Source organism: Pundamilia nyererei, unplaced genomic scaffold (genome assembly GCF_000239375.1).
Source record: "Pundamilia nyererei isolate P.nyererei 1_Seehausen unplaced genomic scaffold, PunNye1.0 scaffold00103, whole genome shotgun sequence".
In the NCBI taxonomy this organism is placed as follows: Eukaryota; Metazoa; Chordata; class Actinopteri; order Cichliformes; family Cichlidae; genus Pundamilia; species Pundamilia nyererei.
In genome coordinates, this window is record NW_005187504.1 from 923,773 (window position 1) to 947,368 (window position 23,596).

A 23,596-nucleotide genomic window follows, 5' to 3' on the forward strand; every position below is an offset into this window, starting at 1 on the left:
CAAGGACCTGTTTGGGGGGTGGAAAACATGTCAGAGTCTCCACTTACATTCAACCCAATTAACAATACAATGGTGCAGGGATTTGCAAAGAATCAAGTCAGCCAGTTTGTCAGTATACATTTGTTAATTATTTGTTTAAATTTGGCCACAAACAATAATTATCACCTGCAATTAGGTCAGGGAAAAGGAGAAGGAATTTTCATTAATTGTGTTTAAAATCCTGACAACCCCAATTAGCCAACAGGTCCATCCCGGCTGACACCCAAAGACTGCTTTGCCTGTTGTTGAGATAAAACTCATTATGCTTTCTCCGGTACACTGAATGCCCCACAATACTGGTTAAGCCGGTCAACCCTTCAACTTTAAGATGTAATTTGGATGTAAAGTAATCTGGCGTGAGGTCATGAAATTTGTGGGCAGATCGCTCTCATTGTGGAAAATGATACAGTGAAACTGGTGCTGATAGTGAGCGTGTGAGAAAGGACATGACCAGTGAGAGTGCAAATAAAATAGCTTTTGGAATGTCAGTATGTTTTGATGTAGCCAAATATCCTACTGAAGTGTCCTTGACAGCAAACATTTTGCTGCTTAGTCAGACTTTTTAGTCTGTTTTTAGTCAGACCAAAACAAAACACATACAGCACATACAAAACTTAAATAAGAGCCGTAACTATAATGCCAACAACTATAACACATTTTATGATACCGTAGGTTGTCTTCAAGAGATCTGATCTAAAGTGGACTTCAGATTAGATTAGATTAGATAAAACTTTATTAATCCCTTGGGTGGGTTCCTCTGGGAAATTCAGTAATGAGAGTTTAATAGTTCAATAAGAGTAAATAGTATACATTATACAGAAATAAATGAACTCTTGCTTAGTTTATTACTATGAGACGTTCTACCACATTGATTTGATTCAGGAGCTTTTAGTGGTTGAGAAGTTGGCACACTTATCAGGGAGTTTACAGTTTACAAGTAACATATGTGACATTCCCAACTGCCAACATTGACGATGTCTGTTCGCCACTCTTACCAAAACACAAAAGCCTTCTCCTTCCAGCCGGAATCGAACCAGCGACCTAAGGATTTCAGCATAACTCTCCTACAGTCCTCCGCTCTACCAGCTGAGCTATCGAAGGGGTGAACTCTGGGTTTGTTAGGTTGTATATTCTACACACAGCTGTGTTGTGTATATATGCACAGTACTGTAGGTGTACTGATTACTGCTGTTTACTGCTGTAGACTTTTATCAGTTGCAGGTTGCTGGAAGCACTTGACTGCTTACAAAAACAAAGTTGGTAAACCAAAAGAGTAAGACTGTTGGTCAAAACATCAAATAAAAGATAAAAGAGCTGAAACCAAACATGGGTCTCATATTAGCTGGTGTGTTCAGTGTCATGGATTAAAATTCTTGTTGAGGAGAATTTTTGTTAATTGACCAAAATTGACTTTTTTTTGTTTGTTTGTGAACTTTGTTTGTGAACTCACTGTAAAAATCATACATTTCTGTAGTAGAGAGTTAAAAAAAAAAACAGGAACATACTGTGATTTAATTATTTATCTACTACTTATTTACATTAGTGTTGTATGATTGCGAATGGAAGACGTCTTTTTCAATAGAAAGTCTGTAAAATGTATGAAAATACAGATAAAAGTCTAAAATTTATGTCCTCCTTCACATTTTCCAAGTGGGCTGATTCTTGCCCCTGGGCCTCATGTTTGACATTATTACCTTTTCTTACAAACATAGCAGCTTTAGGCTCAAAAATGGACGGTGTCAGTAACACTAAAAGGGATGTTTCCAAAGGCAGTTCACATGCTATTGGTTCTTGATAGTCCATCTTTTATATGCATTCATAATATAAAAACAATATAACAGCATTTTATATACAGTATGGCTGAAACTACACAGAGACAGGAGAAACTCCAGATTCTTTCTCTCATTATAGCAACAGAGTAACACTAAATATCCATACTGTCATTTGATCTATTTTTAAAACAGGAATATCGTTTCAATATCTTTAAAATTGCTTCCTGCTTCTATGCAAAGTTAGTCAGCTTCAGCGTTTTGCTTGGTTCACAACCAAACGGCTCAGCGAAGGTCATTGTAGCACGTGAAGGCTGAATGTTTCCTGCTGACTTTCCGCACCCAGATGTTCCCATCCCGTGAGCAGGTTTGAACTTGTGCCTTTATCCAGTCACATTTATCTCCAGGGATGTCAGATCTGTTATGAACTGATTTGCTACCCAAGCATAGATAACCTAATGTGAAATGTAACTACTGAGTATCCTGTAAAGTCTACAGAGGTATACTGAAACTGTTTTACCTCTGCCCCTTAGATCCAGAAACATTTTTCTTAAACTTCACCTATTGGTGACTTTAAGGACACGACCAGATGAATCATAAATTCAACAACTGCTCATGAATCTGTTATTGCATCATTTCAGATGAGTCAGTTGGCTAAGCAGGATGTTAATATTTCCCAGTCGTCCATAAGCGTTGTATTTCCTTCTCAATAGAAAACAGAATGCTTCCTTTATGACCTTGACTTTTTTTAAGCTGACAAGGAGCTTCCTCCACTGCTTATTAGTCTTCAGACCGTCCATGTTTTGCATTTAGAGCAAACAAAACACCAATGAAAACTCTTCAAAACCAAGAAAGTCATCCATTTGTGACATGATCCCAGCAGTTTTTGTGACTCCAGAAAAAATAAACTGCAAATTACTCAACATTTGGATCAAAGTCCAACAATAACCGTCTATTCTACAGAGGATCAATAGAGCTGATAATTGCAACAATGGGCTAAATTGAATTGAATATTGCTTTATTTTAAAGTTGCTACTAATTCCACAAATTGAAAATGAGGCAAAGCACATTACAATAATTATAACAGTCATTTGAGTTCATTTCCATTAAATTATAGCACATTCCAGCCATTTTTAAAATATGTGCGTATTCATAAATTCCGGGCACAGGCACATGAACCTCAACCTTTGTTAATATGAATATATTGTGAGACATTTGCATAATCCACTTCATAATCCACTGCAGCACTCGGCAGTAACAAAGATAAGGAGGGGTAGCCACTGTTTCTCCTGGGAACGCTACACAGATAAACGGAGGAAAAGAGACCCACTTTCTGCTCCTATTATGAGATAAAAACAAGGGAAGGCTTTGCAAAGTTTTCACTTTCCAATGCATTTCCCTTTTAGAGACAGATGGTGGTGGAATATCATTATTTGTATGGTTTTTTTTTCTTTTTTTATTTCACAGAAACTGAAATTTACTGAATTTCCACAGAGATGAGGTGCATGGGTTATTTATGTATCCACCGCAGACGCAGCATGCTGATTGTATTACCCCGCTTCTGCTTCACGGAGACACTAAAATATGTTTCTTGCAGGAAGTGTTTTTCACACAAAAATTGAAAAACCTCCTGTGTGCAGTGAGAGGAATCACAGGGTGACAAATGAGCAAACAGAAAGCAAACTCCCAGCTCGTCCTCAACATCACTAATGAGACCCGTTTTTAGCTTCAGTATGGATGGAAAAGTGTATGTGTGCCTGCACCTGTGTGTGTGTGTGTGTGTGTGTACTCGACTTTCTGAGTGTATGAATGTGTATTTCGTGACTGAGGCAGTGAAAAGCTCTCTTAAGTCTCCCAATCGTTCCAAATTGGCCTGTGGGACGATGCCACCACACAACTACATCCATCCCCACTGTTCTGCATGCATTCCTGGTGTGTGTGTGTGCGTCTGCATGTGTGTGTGTTTGGACAATGGCAACACTTCCTTTTTGCCCTAATAGGCAGGGAGCCTCGGCCATTGTGGTCTGATTAGGGTTCCCATTCAAGCTCTCTGGGATTTCTAATTGCGAGGCCTTGTGCAGCAAACTCCCCCTCACTTCCCACCCCACTACACTCCCCTCACGACTACTGTAAGACTTAATGAGACACAATTACTGCCCCCTAGGAGTCCTAGAGCAAGCCAATCACAAAGAGACATAGACCCCCAGTGAATGGCCACTCAGCAGAGAAAGAGACAGAAAGAGGGAGCAGGAGGGAAGGGAGAATCATAAGCCCTCATTGTCCAGAGAAAGCACAGAGAGAAGCCTTTTTTTGGAGAAATATAAATGTTTTTATTTAATGCCGGCTCATAATTAGGCCCCTGAGAGGAAAAAGGAGAGCCAGAGGAGTGGAGAGGGCGGGGAGTTCAATAGGAAAAAAGGCCTGTAGGTACAAAAGAAGGAGAATGACATGTTAGACTTGCAGAGGAGGGTGGGGGGGAGGAGGTGGAGGGGGGAGGGAAAAGGAGAAAAGAAAAGGGGACAAATAGATACTGAGGTGAAAAAACACAGAGGCAGAAAAAGAGAACAAAACCAAGTGGAAAAACTTGACAGGACTTTCTTCTTTTCTTCTCGTCTTTTTAGCATTTTAAGCCTATTTGGCGTGGGAAATGGCCTGACATTGAATGATTTGTGCCAGGCAAAGTGAAAAGCTGAGGCAGTCACTATGTTTTGCAGGTTTGGCACTTCACGTTTGGCTTAAGAGGTGAAATATTCCCCGTTTTGAGGAGCCTTTCTGCCAAAACTGTGGGAAGCAATATAACGGGGACTTACACAAGTTTGGATTTTGAAAGAGCTGCAATAAAAGACACAATTTGCAGACACCTCTTGATTGTATGGGAACATTTACTGTATTATTCTTCCAGATTAGTACAGATATTGTTTCAGGATGTCACGTCTGGGAATTTTGAAGTGTTTTTTCATGGAAAGGAGAGTGTAGTGCAAAAGCTGAGCCCTTTTATGATGGTAACACACAGGAATCAGACACAACGGATATCACTGACCAAATAAAAGACTTGTTCTCTTGTGAAATGCTGCATTCTTGGTTTAATTCATAGTGCAGTATAATACCCAGCCACCTGGAGGAATGGCAGGTGTGACCTTCCACAAAAAATATGAACAAACAGTACAAATAAAAAGCTTTTAAAGATGTCTGAGTTGGGTTTTTTCCCTTCAAGATACACTTGTACACAGAACGCACTGTTGAACATTCTCAGTGCTTAGAAAAACCTCACGGGGCAGTCATAGTCTTTTGGCAAGAACCTAATCTGAAAATCTCACTCACTTTTCTTGCTCTTGACTAAACAAGCAGACGTCGTTAGTGCATCTTTGCCCTGTAAACCCATACACACACACAGGGACATAAACAGCAACACATATAAACACATACACACTGGTTTTCAGTGTTGTAACAGTTTAGAGGTTTCCTGCAAGGTTTCTGAGCTCGCGTAGCTCCATGTAACTGTATTTTTTTTAAGTCACATCCTGTTTTGTTTGTCACTTGCAGACTTTGTTCCACTGATTCACAGATACCCCAAAGCCAGGGCAATGTAACAGTGAAACACTGATGAAGCAAGAAAGTATGCAGAGTTGTAAAAGGTTATTGTAAAATTTTTACAAACAATTTATGAGGATCAAAGAGTTTAACAGGTTTGTTCACCCGTAAAGACAAGAAAACTACACAGGACACCTTCACACTGCTGGCATATATGAGCTTAAAAATGCCTTCAAATATTTAGTAAGTGGTGATCTGGCTGCAATGCAGATGCATCACCATAACACTTTTGTCAACTTCTAGTGTGTATTAAGAAAGAGAAACAATTCTCAGCGTCCTGTTTGATGATATGAAAGCAGTAAGCCTACAACAAACTGCTCACTTTGTCATTATTTTGGGAGTATTTAATTAATCATCCGTGCCGTGCAGCCAGCAAAAGACAGAGCAGCTAAACTGATCCAGCGGCGCAGCCATTATTAACTCATGTCGCCTCTGATGCCACTCTAGAGGCAAAGACGGCTCATTTCACTAAGTGCGTATTTCCTGGATTCCTCTGTTCTCACTTCTCCTCTTAATTTCTTCAGATGAGACATGTAAGATGTGAGGGAAAGATTTAAATGAAGAAAGCAAGGCATCTGAGATAAGATACACTAATTTCTCTCTTTAAAATTATTTTAAGCTCAAACGTGCTCACGCTCGCTTTCCCTCTGTGTCACACACACACAAACGGGCACACGCACACACCGCCTTGGCCCCATGTTCCTTTCAGTGTGTGCAGCCTCTCAGCAAGTGACTGAACCCCCTTTGTTCAGCAGTGACCCTCTTAAGCGCAGGTTGAAGCCTGCAGCCATTCCACTTTGGATTTGGACCCTATCGCGTGTCACACAGCTAAGTCGACCAGGACCGGGCCTCTTCACTCAGACACATGGCAACAAGTACCCATTCACATCAGCAGGGTTTAAGCTAAAATAACACATTTATGAGCAACTGTAGAGCCCTTAGTCTGTTTGCTTCCTTTGAATACAACAAAGGAAAAACATCTATTGTTCTCTATTATGCCAAAATACTTTATTCTTAATTATATTAGTCTGGCTTTTCAATGAGCTGTTTAAAACAAATGGGTTTAAGTGAACAAATCTAAGTTGCTAATTACTTATCTATCTTTATAGTGACCATGCCCCTTTTGCATGTAACCCCAAGCTGAAAACTCGGTCTGTATTCAAACATTCAAGTCAAGTTTCATCGAGGTCAGCTATCTTTAGATTTCATAATATAAAAATGGAACAAACCAAAGTGTTTCAAACAAAAAAGAAAAAAAGATTCAGATGGATTCAATATTCAAGCATCAAAAACTCCACAAATGCACTAATTTTAATTTATATTTTCCCTTATTACTGACATTGTAGAGAGGACATTACAGTGTATGCTGTTCTCTTTTGCTATTGGTCTTGACTAAAATCACTAAAAGCAAAACATGTAAATTTTATAAGAGTCCAATCCATAGGAATTAATGCACAGTATGAATTAGCGGTAATTCCCAAGAAGATTCAGTCATATTTTCAGACGAAACGAGAAAGGGACAGCAGCATGCATGCATGTGGCCCTGTGGCGCAATGGATAGCGCATTGGACTTCTAGTTAAAGACATAGAGATGCAATTCAAAGGTTGTGGGTTCGAGTCCCACCAGGGTCGCTGTTTTCTATCTGAACAAAAGATTATGGGCTGTTTCACTTAGATGATAAAACACAAAGGTTTTAGATGGGGGTGTAAATTGTCGATGAAAATATTTAAATTAATTAATTTAAATGAATTAAATTCATATCATGCATTAGAAAGAATAAAATAAAATGTTAGAAAAAAGTAGTTTTCCCAACTGTATCCATTGCCATAAATGTGCAGATTGTGCGCAGGTATCAAGATGACGCCACATGATGCAACTGATTAAAGCTCATTTGCACTGAAAACAAGCGAGCTTAACTCACCTATTTGGCAGATTTTATAAAGCCTTAGTATCAAAGAAGTGTTACGATGGTTTATTTTTGGAGCTGCTTTTAACATTTTTTCATATAAGTCTGTTGCTCCTGGAACAACAGCATCTTATGCATACAAAGTGGAATGTGTCTTTGTCAGTTTCACGTGGCTCTCTGTTGGTTTCATCAGCTTAATCAGGTCCAACTGTGACTTAGATTGACAGGTCATATGTCAAAAGTGGATGTTTCACAAAGCTCTGCATAATTCGAAGAGCTGCTTTTCAACCCTTTTGTATTTATCCAGGAAAAGTTAGCAAATCCCCAAAGCTTTTTTCATTGCTCTGATTTCAATTATTCAGCACCAGACCTTTAGATCTGGTAGCAGCTCAGTGTCAAATACAAATCTGAAACTAAAAAACTGTATTAACATACATTATAACAAGAGAATTATTTTACCTTGAGTTAACCTTAGAACTGAACTTTGCGTCTATACATGCACCGTGGCCTTCTGCATAGACGTTGCTTAATCTATAAACTGTGTTATTTAAGAATTTGTTGTCCTAAAGTCTGTAAGTTCCCAAGGCCTAGCATGTACAAACCTCACATGGATAAAAGTTAAACCAGAGCATTTTCAACATCTCCGTTGGTCAAATTAATGAATAAACAAAGCCCAAATAAAATCTGCAGGTCAGCAGCATCATTGTCAGTACTCAAGACAATCCGCCTTTATTTTTAGATGGAATTTTTATGATTGTGGTTGTACCTTTGCCACTCTTCACTATCTGATATGCAATTCTGAGTTATTTTCTCCTGTTTTCATGCAGTACATGCTGTTAAATTGCTCACATTAACCTTGAGCACCTTAGAATAAAAACAAAAGTTAAAAACACAGATATAGAGCACTTCTTTTGACCCCCTTTTTACCTTCATGTCCTGTATCTGCAAGGCCCCATTAGGCTACTGAAAAATCTTGCTCTAACTGGTCGTGTGAACCAGCAGCCCTGTGAGCGAGGCACATCTAAGTAAGAACTATCTGCTAAAACCTGCAGCTGTAGATGTTTGAAGATACACAGTGCACAATACTTTGGTGCCATGCTCTTTTTACCATTTGCAAAGTGTGAAGTGAAACCTAAGCAGAGCCAAAGCTGCGCTCAAGCTTTTGCACTTATTAGCCAAGCTGTTAGCTATCCAACATGCTAACGCTAAGAATTTCTGGCAGAGCATTGCTACAATCAGTACAATGAGGACAATGAGGATTTACCGTGTTTACAAGGAGAAGCCTTAACACCTGTTTTCCGAGGGCATTCTCTCACAGGGAACATTTCTATACTTTAAATTGTGTCATTCAACTTTCTGAACTTCACATGGCTGTAGATGCAACTCAACATAATAGAAAGATGCCACCAACAGGTCACCTGTGTAATCCAATCATCATTTTATAAAGCGGAATGATGCCGTTTAAAAGTAAGACGAGCAAACAAGGAAAAAAACTGGCAACTTCTCGCTCTTAGGTTGAGGGTGTGTCAAACCAGCTGTTTGCGGGACTTTATTTGGTTGGTTGGTTGTTGCTCCAACCCTGAAAACCATATATGGATCACTGTTTTCCAGTCAAGTGTCAAAGGAAGTGATGCATCTGAACGATTGTACGCTTATCTGTGCTCACACACCTGAATGTCTGAAAATCCTCTCTTCAGACAAAACATTCGCTTTTGTTGTATGTTACTTTCTCAGGTGATTAAATAAAAGTTAAACAAAAAGTACTTCAAGAATGTCAGACGATCACGATCATTGCTTTCTTTGTTTAATACTGGCAGAACAATGAAAAATGCTCTCCCGTTTTTATTGTTGCCATGTTACTACAGCGACTACTGTGTTAACAAAACATTAACCGTCTGCACAGTAAACAGGTCGGTAATTATTGTCCAGAAGAACACTACTGTTGAGTAAATTCATTTGGCAGGAAGGATATCAAGTCATGTGTTACAGGTTATTGAATGAATCACATGGCATGTTTAATTTCAAATTGTTATATTGTTAAATTGTTAAGTATTTTTATGTGTCTACTTACTTGACTGGTCTTGTTCAGATAAACCATAAACCCCATGCAGTCTCTGTGATATAGAAAGAAGACTGTCAATTTGAAAATAAAAACTTTCATGAGATCTCCTTTTTCAGCATCAAGGAGACTTAAAGGTTTTGATGTGACAGAACCAAGAAAGGCCTGAAGTCAGTCTGAGGATCAATCTTTCCTTTCACATGAGAGTGACGTCCTTTGACTTCAAAACAGATGCAGTAGGCCTGCACATGACAAAATGTTACAGTCACATGTCACTCTCAGTGACTTTGGCTTTAAAAGTGGGGCTGATGCCTTCTCTTAGACAGAAAATTCAAAGGAAAATAAATACTTTAAATGTAATAGTGCATTTTATACACAAGTTGTAATACCTCATATTAGATTATGTTAATGTTGGAAATCTTTAAGGCTCAAAAAGCTTCTTGAAGTGCTAATTTAAAGCAACAGTCATGTTATTGCTTGAAGTCATTCAGGGCACATTACTCTTTGTTTTATTATTGCACAACTTTTTAAATCTCTGGATTCCAGGCTGCAGGCCAGCTATGGGCTTCACCGAGAGTGCTGCCTATATAAAACATGTAAAACATTTACTAGTCTAACTAGTGTTTTCTGCAATCCCAACAGTGCTTCCAATTTATCACTTTATGTTGTCACTTTTGTCCTCTTGCAGCTCAATCAGAGAGATAAGAAGGATAACTTTTAGAGCTTGTGGAATTTTTATTAGGCTGTTTTCCCAGTCCTTTTGATGAGGTGCTATTTTATTGACTTTATAATGAGACTTTTTAAGAATTGAGCTCATATAACAAAATGATGTTATCAATTTTGCATAAATGTCTTGAAATGTCTCGTTTTTAAAAGGAAAAGGGGAACATTTTCTTAACTATAGCAATGTTGATTGTAATATATTTGAAATGTCACATTTTCTGTTTCTGTTGCTTCATTTAAAAAACAAAAACAAACATAGGCTCATAAATGTGGTTTTGTTGTAGTTTTCACCCTGCAGGTTTACTTTGACATGTCAGTGTGATTCAAACATGTAAACAGTTAGTGCGTGTTAACATTTAGCATTTTCAAACCTATATATTTTGTTAAAATTACAAACCTAGTTCCTCATTCAACTTGATTCTCCAACTGATTTCTAAACAGTTTTTACTGTTTTGATTCAAATTGTACTTTCAGTCAAGTGGTTCAATGATTAAATCTTATCATGCAAAGGTCATAAAAATGCTTTACTAGTCTTGCTCTAGTCCCTGATTCAAAGGTCCTCTCATTACTCTCTTTGCTACGCTGCTTTGATGATACAGTGAAAACTGCACCATATACTACTGTGCGATGCAGTGAAGATGTTGTTGTGTAATGGCAACGCAGAGGAAGAGTGTGGATCTAAAAGTTGACCATTTAATTTTGGTAACATTTGATATAATTGAGGCCTTTATCTAGATTACTAAATCGATTTCTGCTGCAAAACATATTGAAACCATATTCAGGTTTCTCTTCCTCGGTGCTCAATTTGTGCACAAATGAAAGTATTTCTGATCATTTATGTGTCCCTAAAGAACTTTCATCTTGTCATTTCAGTTCTGTAACTTAAAAAACCTTGTAGTAAATTTAAAAATGTATGTGTCCTGTATTGAGGTTGTTTGGGCCTCTGCTTAGGATGCTTCTGGGTACTTCAAGTTTGGAGGTGTTCTGGGTTTGCCCAACTAGAAAGAGACCCTTGGGGTAAACCCAGAACCCACTGGAGAGATTATATTTCTCGTATGATCTCAGGAGACCCAGGAGGAAATGGAAAGTGTGGGGGTAAGGATCCTGGATAAAAGGATCCAGCTTATAGCCTACTGCCACCAGAACTGAACTTCAGATGAGTGGGAGATGATGGATGGATGGATGCGTGGATGGATGGATGGATGGATGGATGGATGGATGTGTCCTGTCTGTAAATTATATATCTTCACTTTTCTGATGCGGTGAATTCTACTCCACTCGTGGCCCCCTCTGGTTAACATAGAATATGTTCAGAAGCAAAGTGAGCCTGGTCTGATGCTTGCACCCCCACAGTGGAATACAGAATGAATGACATGCAGGCTTTATACACAGTTGGAGACACAGAAGAAGGTACCACAAGATTTTCATGTGAATATAAAATGTGCATAAAACTAATGTGTAAAGAAAAGTACCTACACTCCCATTTCTGCAGTCTCTCTTTCTTGTTCCCCATCTACCCTTCATAATGTATTTCCTCATTGCCTTTTACTTCATTTTCCTTTGCTCTACAGGACATTTTACTTCCCTTGTCTTCATCATTATCTGACCACCTCTTCATCCTCTCCCTTATGTCCTCAGCTGTCATTCCCCTTCCTTCTATCGCCCTCTTTTTTGACCCTCCTCTTCCTTACCACTTTCTCTCCCCCTTCTTCATTTGGCTGAAGCTAAATGTCTTGTGTGAGATAACATCACAGTAGGAAATTCCGCCTGTGTTGCCAGACTGCTCAGTTTTCTCCCCAGGGCTGGCAACAATGTGCGCCCTTCATAAGTGCCTCTACAGCACTCAGGATCTCCACTCATCCTCTGTGAGCCCAGTCAAAAGACCCGCCGGCGAAACCCAACGCTTACAGCTCCACGCCAAAACCACAGCAGGTAGCTAGTAGGATTACTGCAAATACTCTAAAATGTCCCTGTACAATCTTACATTTACTTACATTTACTACATTTGTATAGAATCTCAGAAATGATAAACTGCATTTTCAATGCAGCGTATTAAAATGCTGAAAGAACTTATAACAATTGTAACAAAATCCAGAAAATGTTTTTGTCATTTTAGCGGTAAAAATGTCATCATATTTCTTCATATTGTTTTATGTTTAATAAAAATGGATGACAGGGTTTCTTTTTGTCAGCTTAACCTCTCTGGTTCAGTTTAACAACTGTGTTTCCTCAAAAACTAGACGCTTAAAGTCATTCACTTAATCGTCATCACTGAGGGATCTTATCTTCTGGGGTGTCACTCATTCAGAAGACAAAGAAATAAAGAGTAAAAAGTAGAAAAATGTTTTTAAATGCTTCCCTGCAGAAGTAAAATCCCTAGAGACAAATGTTTGTTTTGGAAGAAACTCCTGAGAATCGAGCCCACAGCAGTTCTGGCAAATGCACAGAAGCTGCAGATATTCAACAATTTGGAAGAGCTAATTGTAAAACTTTAATATTGTATTTAAAAGCAGAGGTTATAGATGCACAGTATGCACACTTCATTAAATGTTGGACCAAAACAACATACATAGTAATGGCCTCCAAGGATTCTGTCATCAGTGAAGGGCCAACATAGCTCTGAGCCTGTATTATTTTAACAGGCCGTATCTCATAGTATTGATCTCGTTCTTGTACTGTAAATACTCATTTAAGTCAGTGACCCTTTATATAGCTCTTACTGCGAAGTACCACAACACAGCGTTACCACAGAAACTAAATAGTTAGCTTCAGCTTGCTGAGATTAGTAGGTTGTTGTCTGGACAGGTCGAGATGTTCGCGGGCCATGTGGTATAAAAGGTTGTATGTATTTAGGACTATGTCTCTAAGTTTGGAATGTCCATGCTATAAGCACTCGAGGTTCTTTGACAGAGAGGAAAGGAGTGTCTCACTCTGTCAACGTCTGTGACCTTTGGAGCTGAGTTCAGGGAGCCAAGTCTGGGGGAAACAAAACAACAAATTTCTTTAGTTTGACATGTGTAAAATACACCAAAACATTTTTATAAAATCTAATTTCTCCCCCGTCTGTATCATATCATCAAGTTAATCTCAGAATATCAAGTTGTGTTACTGAAAATGAGGACCAATTAAAAAGCTGTGGCATAAAACATGGCAGATTTGGGCTACTATCAGATGAAAACACCAACCTAATTTGCAAGCAAAATACCATTAGACCAGCGTACAGACTGGCGTTTTTATAGGCGTCTGAACAGTCAGAGCCATTTCTCCTTGAGTGGGTTACCCTTTGACTGCGCTATCTCACAAATGAAGGCTCATGCAGCTGCAATCCTTGACAACTGCAGCTCTGAATGCACCTGTTGTCAGACACGTTTGAGGTGAGATAAGCTTAATTACACTCTGGTGCATGCTTTATCATTGCTGAGTGACGCTGCTAGAGTTTGTACTGGGTCTGCACTTCCAAGGCTTTTGGAATGTCATTCAGTAGATGTAGTATTTTGTGAATGATAAATGAATTGCAAGAAAAATACTTCATAATCACCTGCAAGGATAATAAAGTCGACCCATGGCTTGCTTCCTTAACTTATACAATGCATGATTAAAAACAGCTCATTCGTTATATACTGAGAATCCATATAAAAATACTATCGCTGGAAATCACAGCTACCTGTCACTCGTTTCACCTCTCTGTACTATTTTGTCCTCACGGCTCTATTTTCCTCCCTCCTCATTCCCACAGTGGCCCCCATTTACTTCAGTACCTCATTCCTGCCTGTTTTGTGGTGGAGGGGGGAGGGGAACCATTGCTTCACAGCAAGAAGATCATTGGTTCTTGCTGTGTCTATGTAGGTTTTCTCCAGAATAAAGACATGGGGTTAATTGGTAGTCCTCAGATGACCACAAGTGTTAAATGTTGGTCTCTATGGAGTCACTTTCTGGGTTATCAAAGTGGTAAGACTTGTGACCCATGGCAAGGCATTTGTTGTTTTTCCATTAGTTATCCAATTTTATTTATATCACACAGGTTCACAACAACAGTCATCTCGAGGTATGTTTTAATGTAAAAACCCTTCAAAGTATTCACCAATGGCAAAGGGTGAATAATATGCTAAATAATTTTCTACAAGTCATAAAAATGTGCATCTAGATTGGATTAATAAATGCCAGTAGACACTGTGATATGACTTAGACACATTGCATAGAGCTTTCTTGCGTTTATGTCACTCAGCAAAGAGAAATAACATCAGTTTATATTTTCAGTAATCCTAAAAACAAACTAAATAAACCCAGAAAAGATGGAGACACATATTGTTTTCGGTTATTTTGACAACAGCAAGAAGGGAGGCCAAACTGCATCACATGACGGTTGTTAAGATGAGCCCAAATAAAATTTAAATACAATTACTTTCAGTTTAAAAGCATATAATGGGTATTAATACAATTAATTATGAAATGTGTTTCTGTTTATCACTGTGAAGCAGCTCTGTGAAAGGTTCCCCTCAAGGCACCTGTTCCCAAAATGTTTGAGAACCCCTGACATTAGTTATTAAATGTGTAGCCAGGTTAGGGTAACATTAGGTTTAGTTAGGCAAGTTAGGGATTTACCTTTAATGATCACTGTGTGTCTGGACTGAACAATCTGAACATTGTCATGGGTGGGTTGGTCAAGTCATGCATGGCGGTTTCTGCCAAGTTTCATCTGGGACAAAGTTGACTCATCACCTTCCTGTGGAATGTGTTGCTCCTCCTGATACAAATAAATGTATGTGCACTGTCTTCAGAGAGCGGCCAACACCCTGTGTTTTATCTAGATTTTAAAGCTGGGTGAATAGGAGACATTTCTGAAATTCATATTTCCTGCACTGTTGCAGACACTTCAAGTAATTTAATCAACATCCTAAATGGAAATACGGTAAGTTATCATACATTTGGATATGCAATCTGAACACACGCTTGTTGAAGGGTATGAGCTCTTAGTCCTCAGTTCAGATGACTACATACTGCTTCGATAACATTAAGATTCAGGATCTATGGAGTCCAATCCATAACTGACTGCATTGGCAGTGTTTTTGGATTGTCATACTGAGAAATGGAGCTGTTGACAATCACGCACTTTCTAGATGGTGGATCAACATTTGATCTTTGCCCAACACCACTGGCTGAAATACAAATCCCCAAACAAGGCAGAGCCTCCAAAGTGTTTTATAAATGGCTGTAGACACTCACTGTTGTACTTCACATCTGACCTCCTCCATTCATACTGTTGATGACTTGAGTCATCATTTTCCAAATTTGGGTTCATCACTCCATAAAATCTGTTGCCACTGATTGTCAGTCCAGTTCTTGGGTAATTTGGCATTCCTCAGTCTTTCTCCCTGTTCCCCTCATTAAGAATGGCTTCATGACAAGCATCCTTTTCAATGAGAACATTTCTGATGAGGCTTCAGTGAGCAGTAGATGGATAAGCTGAAGGTCAAAATGCATCTCTCAGGTGATATGTCAGGTCTGGATTTTTCCCTTTTTCTTGAGGACATGACTTTCAGATAATATTCAACTGGTCTAGATTCTTTTCTTTCTTTCTTTTTTGTCCATCGGTTGTCCAGTTTCCTCAAATTCCTCAAATTGAAACACCATGCCAATATATATCAAGTTTTTTGGCAAATAGCTCTTTGGGAATAAGCTTGTTAGTGAAAAAATAAAATGTTTACCCCTGTCAAACTGTGTTATTGTTTTTTATAGGTTCAGCTAAAGAAATCTGTAGCAAATTATGTGTTTTTGTAACAGGCTGTGTAATAATAACAAGTGTAATAATAAAGTTTCTATAAATACAATTTAAAATTGGTTAATTACTAAACTGTCTGTTATCTGTAGATGGAACATTGGTTCATCCTTTGAGTTACGTGCCTTTTTTAGTCCCTGAATTAGTCGCAGGTCAGTGTTAAGTGGCTTAACAAACAAGAAAAAGCATTCCTGTGAAATGGGCCGGACTGAAAAAGAGTGAAAAAGAAAAACTTTGAAAGACCTTTAGAAAGTCTGGAAGCAAAATATAAAGAAATGAGGCGTGGCTCAAGACTTTTGCACAGCTGTTACAGCAGGGGCAAACAGGGGTAAATATTATTCGGGATCACTTGTACATGGTGCGTGTGTGTGTGAGAAAGAGAAAGAGTGAGCTTGGCTGACTGTTTAGACTCTGTGCAGATGTGTGTATGTGTGTGGGTCGTCTTCCTGAGTGTGTTTGTGTGTGTGCCTGAGTGTTTATTAACCTGTCTGTACAATGTGTATGTTAGTCAGATTTTTACCAAATGAGTAAAATGAGGCCACTTAAACGCTCCAGGAAATAAGCTGAGCCGTCAGACTTACTCTTTGCCTACATGTTATTTTAAGCCCAAATTACACATCATCTGATATCCATCCTAAATGGCTTTTCCAGCTTCACTGCTCCAGGTATTTTGAGCTAGAAGGACAGCAGTAAAAAAGGGGGCAGCAGGTTTAGCAGCAGTATAAAGAAAAGAGAAAGAAAAACAGGCCCAGCTCCACTAAGATGATGGAAATCTGCCAAATCCAATTCCCTGAGAAGGAGAGGGCAAGGCCCAAGAACTATGGAGATCCCACTTATCTCTTTTTCAAACATTTACACTCACAGCTTCAGTATTTCAGGAAGTTGATCTTCCCAGATGTTAAAGACTCATGTTGATAAAGGGCATCTAGTATAAATTTAAGCAAGAACGGGTTGAATAAATGTCCCTTGAGCATCTCTTTAGTTTTATATAAAATGAGGAATACGTTATCTGTACTTTTTGTAGCTAGCAGCAACTATTTCTTTTAAGTAAGCTGATCTACATGAAAGGAAATCTGCAATCAGCCTGTGATCAACAATCATAATTTAATGTTACCAAGAGCGCAAGTTACACTGCAATAATCAAACAGGTCTGAGCAGACTTTGGTTGCATGCAAGTGAACGGTTTTTGCAACATGCAAATGCAATCTTGAAATCATCAACTTGTATCTAGCAACAATTTAATTATCAGAATCAGGATATCTTTATTGTCATTTTTAACAAGTGCAACAAAATAAGTGCAGTCCCTGCGGTGTCAAGAGAAAAAATATAAATATAAGAGAGGTAGAACACAGTCATTCAGTATAATAAATAGAACCTTACTGCACACAGACACTATTGCACAGGATGTCATCCACTGCACAGTATTTGGCAGGTTGAATTGTAGGTGATTACTTGTAATTCAATGCCCTAACAGCTACAGGGTAGAAAGTGCTATTTAGTCTATTTGTCTTTGTTCTGATGCTCCTGTATCTTTTGCCTGATGGCAGCAGTTGGAACAGTTATGAGCGGGCTGTGAGGAGTCTTTTATGATATTTCCTGCTTTCCTGAGACAGCGAGAGCGGCGCAGTTCGTCCAGAGAGGGTAAAGAACAGCTGACAATCCCCTGGGCAATCAGGAGCAATCATTAGCTTTATTAATTTATCTGCACTCTAAATAATAAAAGCAAACAATAACAGTAAGTCATTAGGACATCTGGTTGCTACACCAGAAACCTTTGCCCCCAGAGGCTGTCGACAGGCTAACTCCCAGATTATACATAAGCCAGCTATTGTCTTTCTACTAGATGAAAAGGTTTGGTATTTCTGGTCTTTAGTTTACAAGAACTGAAAATGTATCTGCCTTTTTTGACTAGAATGAAAAAGATAAGATACTGGCTTACCAGAGTCATTACTACAGGAAATAATGAACTTTACCTATTATAATTGTATTAATTATTAAATATTATTGCTGCTGAACAATTTTACTGCAAAGAATACAGTGAGTTGCAGTTTATTTAAGTGTAAACATAACATCAATATGAAAATGACATGTGCGTTTTGTTAATTCAGTGAGTATTTAATTAGTCCTAAAACAGCTTCTTTTTGTTTATTAACACACTGCTTAATCAAGAAACGATAATTTGTCTTACACATGCCACAGGTTTTAGATATGAAAGGCGTACTGTGTCACCTCTCGTTGCTTGAGCCTACTCCTGAAGGCCAGACTCTAATGGAACACTAATGGCTTTCAACATGGTTACATTTCTCACCTCGTCACTGCTTCTGCCCTCAGAACAGCCTCACTGAAAAGGTCCCTCTGAGGTTGAAAGCCTCTCATAAAACACAGCCAACGTCTCAAAGTTAAGTGAGCTCTGAGGCTGTCGTCAAGGCTCTTAATGAATCCTCGTGCCTGTTCAGGACCAGAGCCGGCCGAGTGTTGGTGTTTACCGCAGGGAAGACGTCATCGCTGCTGAAGAAAGATCGTAATTATAAACATGCCACTGCTGTTTCCAGTCGTAGCAATTTAAGAACAGACCCCTGTCGCCCTAGGGTCTTAATGACGCCAGGAGAACAAGTGGCAATTTAGAAGGGTTCATGGTAACACCCTCAATGCAGGGCTGGCAGCCTCCAAATTTAAACTACAGTATGGAGGGATTATGAAGGGAGACACGGGCAAGTGGTCAGACTCTGGCAGCTGATTTTACCTCCTGTGAAAGGGAAACACATGACTGTCTTCTGTTGCATTCACTTCTGTGTGTGTTTAAAGTGCTGAAATAATTGTTCATGGGTTTTTAATCGCTAAGTGATGTTGCAGTTAAGATACAATAGCGTCAGTTTAAACAGCAACACTCGTCGATTACAACCCAGGAAGTTATTTTAATAGCTCTGTTCAAGCTGATTCATGAGGTGTATGAACACAGCAATATGTCTACAACAGTAGTGCCAAGATATGCAATCAGTCAGAGTGTCAGACAAGCAATCTATCTTATTCTGAATTAAATGCAAGACATGACACAAACATGTTGCCCATAATCTCTAAGAGTGCGGGAAACTGTACTTGTAAAGCCTCTGATTTATTTGTTTACTTGTACCTGTTACATTGACCTGGGTATTTGTTCAAAGCAGTCTCATTAGCAGTCTGACTGCTCGGGTTTACTGTCATGTTTGGTGTCTTTTTGCTGCCAAATGTGAGGATGTTGCCAGTTTTTGGAAACGATGATTCAAATTGTTATTGGGTGACCCACAGCAAAACTCCACTCCCTTTTAAGTTGGATTTCACTTGTATTCCCTGAGGTTGTGACCTGTTCAATCAATGCAAATTATCAGCTCATTCTGTTGTAGTGAAACCAGGTGTGCATTATTGGCTTCAGGCAGTAACTGAATGGGCACAGTTTAGCTGTGTGAGTGAAAGTAAAATTGCTTTGCAGCAGATCGCACATTATTGAAGTTTGTGTGTCTGTATCCCCTAAGCTAAATTCAGGTGTGAGCAGTTAAAAGGTATTGAGTTAAAGCAATATTACTGCTTTGTTGTTGTGTGTCTTTGAATTCATACACCTGTACAACCCTGTGCGTATCTGGTCATGTGGTAGCTTGTAGTTTAAAGAGACAATGCCAGCCACTGCTCCATAGTCATTGTATGTACATGTTTTTGTTTATTGGCCTATATATTTTTTATTATTATTTGAAGCACCTGGTGATATCAAGCCATGCAGATAGCTTTGGTTTGGGATTTTTGAGGAATTTGTTTTTTCAGCACTCAAGGCATTTGGAAAAATGAAATTTGGAATTCGGAAGACTTATCTGTAACTTCACCTTCCATCTTTATGATATATTAATTGCTCTATTTTCAAATTCCAAGCTTCTGAGGAGTTTTTTGGTTGTAAAATCCTAAAACTCAGCTACCAAAATAGTGACAAAGAAAGCTAGGCTGGAGCCAAGACTTTTGGGAATCACCCTATCCATGGAGAAACACTGGAGCCACACAGGAAAGTCTGCAGATAATTTTCCAGCAACCCCTCAGGGTGAGTTTTTAGGCTGCATTAGGAAAAGTTTAAATAAGTTAAAAAGTCATGTTATAATGGGGAAAAAAACCTAAATGTTAGGGGTGGTTGATATGTAAAAAACAATATTTCAGCATATTTTACACCTTTTGGCTCCCATATCAGTGTGTGTGGTTTCAGGAGGTTGGTTAACACAGACATGGCTGTCATGGTCCTGCCCAGCAGTAGACTGATTGGATGGGAGGTATTCGTGTCAATGTTTGCTCTGGTTAATGAGCGGAAGGAAGGTGAGTCCATACAATACACACTCATACACACTCTATCAGTAGAGCAACACTGTCAGGGTTTGTGTGTGCGCGAGTGCATGTTTGTGTTAAGGGTGACTGCCCTAAGCCTCCCAACCCACCCCGGGCTGATTAGTAGTTTGTCTTTAAGTAAACATGGAAGAGAACCGCAGAGGAATCTAACCTGTGGAAGGAAGGAAGGGAGGAATCCTCTATCCATCACTGACCAGGAGATGCAGAATGGGCGCACACTGCAAGAAATTCAGATTTCCCCTGGGAAGTGACCGCCTTCCACTCAATAATGATCGCTCAGCCATTAAAGGAAAAACACATTGTCAAAAAGAAACCTGCTTAAACAAAGCAAAGCTGATTTTTCTGACAGAAAATCGCGTTTATCTGAAATATCAGCAGATTCAAATTTGTCAAAAGTATTTGGCAAGGATGAGCATTTAAGTGAGTATTTATTGCTGAGTGTTGAATTTCCAGGCTGTGGAGTAATTAGCTCAGAGCAATTGACACTTCCAAAATCAGATATCATAGTTATTTATACTCTGATTATTTATCCAGCCAGTGAGAACTTGGTGACAGCAGCATTCCCTCTGAGATCAAGGGTGGCGTCTGAAAGGATGCATCCAAACTTAAAGAAAGTAAACATCTTCAGAAGTCAGGAGGGCCTTCACATCTTATCTTGAAGACATACATCACATCTAATTAAACTCAGGCCTCTTCTCCCATGCGCACATGAAGTTTTAAATCAACCAAATTACCCTGGGGACCAAGGCGACACTCATTTAAATATTCATTTAATTGCCAGCTTCAGAAAGATATTATACGCGGAGTTGCAGGTTTCAATGCAATTGGGTCAGGTCAGTTATTGGTGCCTACAGAATGAAGTGGATGATGGTGGCAAAGACAAACATTGCTAACAAAGCATACATGTACATACTTGTAACCTGGAATTTAAGGGCATTAACGCATGCACAGTGGCACATGTTGCTCTCAGGGGGAATCTAATGTAAATGTTGTAGACATTGGGAAATATGTCAGCAATTTCACATGCGCCAACTCTGCCCAAGTGCCATGAGTGAGTGGAGTGTGCTGCCCTTAAAATCTCTTGGCTAACTATTATCTACTGAATATCCAGAGAGGTGGTTAAGAATTACACAAGGGCTTGTATTTATTAATTTGTTCATAAGGCGGAGAACCCGGTAATAAAGCTATAGCAAAAGGAAATTTCCCCTCATTTGTTTTTCTATTGAGTATTCCTGCTATTTATTCTGTTTGGCAGTAAAATTCCCTTTTATTCCATCACCGTAATCTGAGTCTGAATCAACTTTATTGACCAAGTAAAAGGATTTGGTCTTTTTCTTCTCTTTCAGTGTAAGTAACAGGATAGACAACACACAATACTAACAATCAAAACATGTGTAACATGTGTGAGATGTTTATATTCATGGCACATGGTAGAGAGTTCGAAGATGTTGGAATAAATAAGATATGGATAACTAGTTAATAAATATATATATATTACTGTTTATAATATGTATAGAACATTATCCAGATAGCGATGCTTGTTTGGCACAAATTTAGCCCAAAGCAGAGGTTCTCTTGCGTGCCAGATTTGACCATGACTCATTGCACTGACTGAGGTAAGACTGGTTGCTTGACCAGGTTCAGTTTATATAGGCCAGATGTGAGGTGTGTACTGACATCTGGGTCACATCTGTCCCACAAAAAGCTTCCCCTAGTCTATGTCAAGTGCAGCTAATGACATTTGGGCCAAATCTGACACAAATGTCAGGTGCTCTGAGCTGTATGTGTGCAAAGACTCCCAGATTATGCACAAATGTGTCTTCTGAGTAATTATTCTTGTTCCTCACCCCAATCAGACTTCATAAACTTCCCTTTAATATAATTGCAGTTGTGACATTCTGTCTTTCAAGGCTAAAACAAAATGCCACTTTATCATCATTGCAGTGATGATCATCTACGCTCTGTGGGAGCTTATGAACATGAGTTGATTTGTGAGGAAGCATCACATTAACTGAGACTTTATTATCTTGTCTGTTGTTAACCCTAATTCCCTTTTTGCTTATCGATCTAACCACATTTTTCAGAGAAACTACTCAAGACTGACAGAGTTGTGGCTCCACGGTGCGAATCAACTTAATTTTACCACATTAAATTATAGAAAGGAGAGTAGTGTTTGAGAGTATCACAAGCCCAAACTTCCCATGAGGAGGTTACAAAGACACAGACATTTCAGAGTTTCACAGCACGCCTCAGTAACTCTGTGAGAAGCCGCCCTCCTTTGCTACCCACCCACCTTTTTCTTTGGCGTCGTGAACTTTGAGAGCCCTGGGAGAATCGGGGGGAAACCTACCGAGAGTCAAGAAGGGAGGTTAGATAGAGGAGTGGCAGAGTGGGCAGCCCAGAGAATGCAGAAGTTGACTTCTAAACAGATGCAGTAATTCCATTTCCACCCTTTTAAATTTGGTATGCAGGGGGCCAGGGCGTAACCCTAAACCCACTATCGCTGTTGCACACAGAAGGGGGAGGCGCAGTCGACAGTTGGTGGCTGGGGCCACCGAGTCTATCGGCCTTGTTAATCAATACGGGTTCCACTCTGATAGACAGCGATTGGTGTAACCGATGCCCACCCTGCTATTTTGTTCCCTCTGGCAGGAGGAGCAGGCACCTGTTTCTTAAGACTTTCACCTGCAGTTCACAGCTCAGCTGGAGACGGCTGGCCCAGCGTGAGGCATCTGGATCAGCCCCAAAAAGTTCCTGCACATACATAAGAATGTCTGAGGAGTCTCATTTCTTCATGAGAAAATTGTCTCCCCCCCGTTCAGACAAAGTGAATGTTGTTTTTGAAAGTAAAACCAGCTGCAAAAAGTATCATTTTTATATGGAAGTCAACCAAAATGAGACACTATTATCTGAAATTAATAGTAAAAGAAATTCATTCAGGTTGTTTTTCTTGCTGTGTAAACAAATGTACTGTTTATGACCCTAACATTGGTGGCTTTAAAGTAATAATCAATAAAATGATCAAAAGAATGAACAAAAACTGCATTACTTTTGCATTATACACACACACACACAATATCCTTCTATTGGACAGTTATGTATCGGAGTTTCAGGAGCGGGACCACGCCTCCAAACACGCTCCTTCCTGTTCTCATCTATATAGGTTCCCCCAGTTCTGCAAGCTGATCGTTCTCGTTTACGTGCCTCACCCTCCCTCCCCCTTTCAATTCTTTTTTTTTTTTTTTTTTTTTTTTTTTTTTTTTTTTTCTTTTTGGCCTGTCCCGTTTGGCTCTTTTGCCATCAGAATTGTTGTCTAAAGGCAAAGAAAGATGCCCAACGGATTTACTTTACCAAACTGACCATCCCAGCCTTGCCG

At 39.3% G+C, this 23,596-nt stretch overlaps 1 long non-coding RNA gene and 2 other non-coding genes across 3 annotated transcripts; 2 read left to right on the plus strand and 1 right to left on the minus strand.

The window, feature by feature from the left end:
* Nucleotides 1-1,052: 1,052 nt before the first annotated feature.
* On the minus strand, nt 1,053-1,140 carry trnay-gua (transfer RNA tyrosine (anticodon GUA)). The gene is given in 2 exon segments: nt 1,053-1,088; nt 1,104-1,140. It is a non-coding gene; the product is annotated as a tRNA-Tyr (tRNA).
* A 5,798-nt stretch (nt 1,141-6,938) lies between these two features.
* On the plus strand, nt 6,939-7,031 carry trnar-ucu (transfer RNA arginine (anticodon UCU)). Its single transcript has 2 exons — nt 6,939-6,975; nt 6,996-7,031. It is a non-coding gene; the product is annotated as a tRNA-Arg (tRNA).
* Nucleotides 7,032-19,349: 12,318 nt separating this feature from the next.
* On the plus strand, nt 19,350-23,247 carry LOC102208274 (uncharacterized). Its single transcript, XR_311937.1, has 4 exons — nt 19,350-19,400; nt 19,762-19,924; nt 20,084-20,190; nt 22,873-23,247. It is a non-coding gene; the product is annotated as an uncharacterized LOC102208274 (long non-coding RNA).
* Nucleotides 23,248-23,596: the final 349 nt, after the last annotated feature.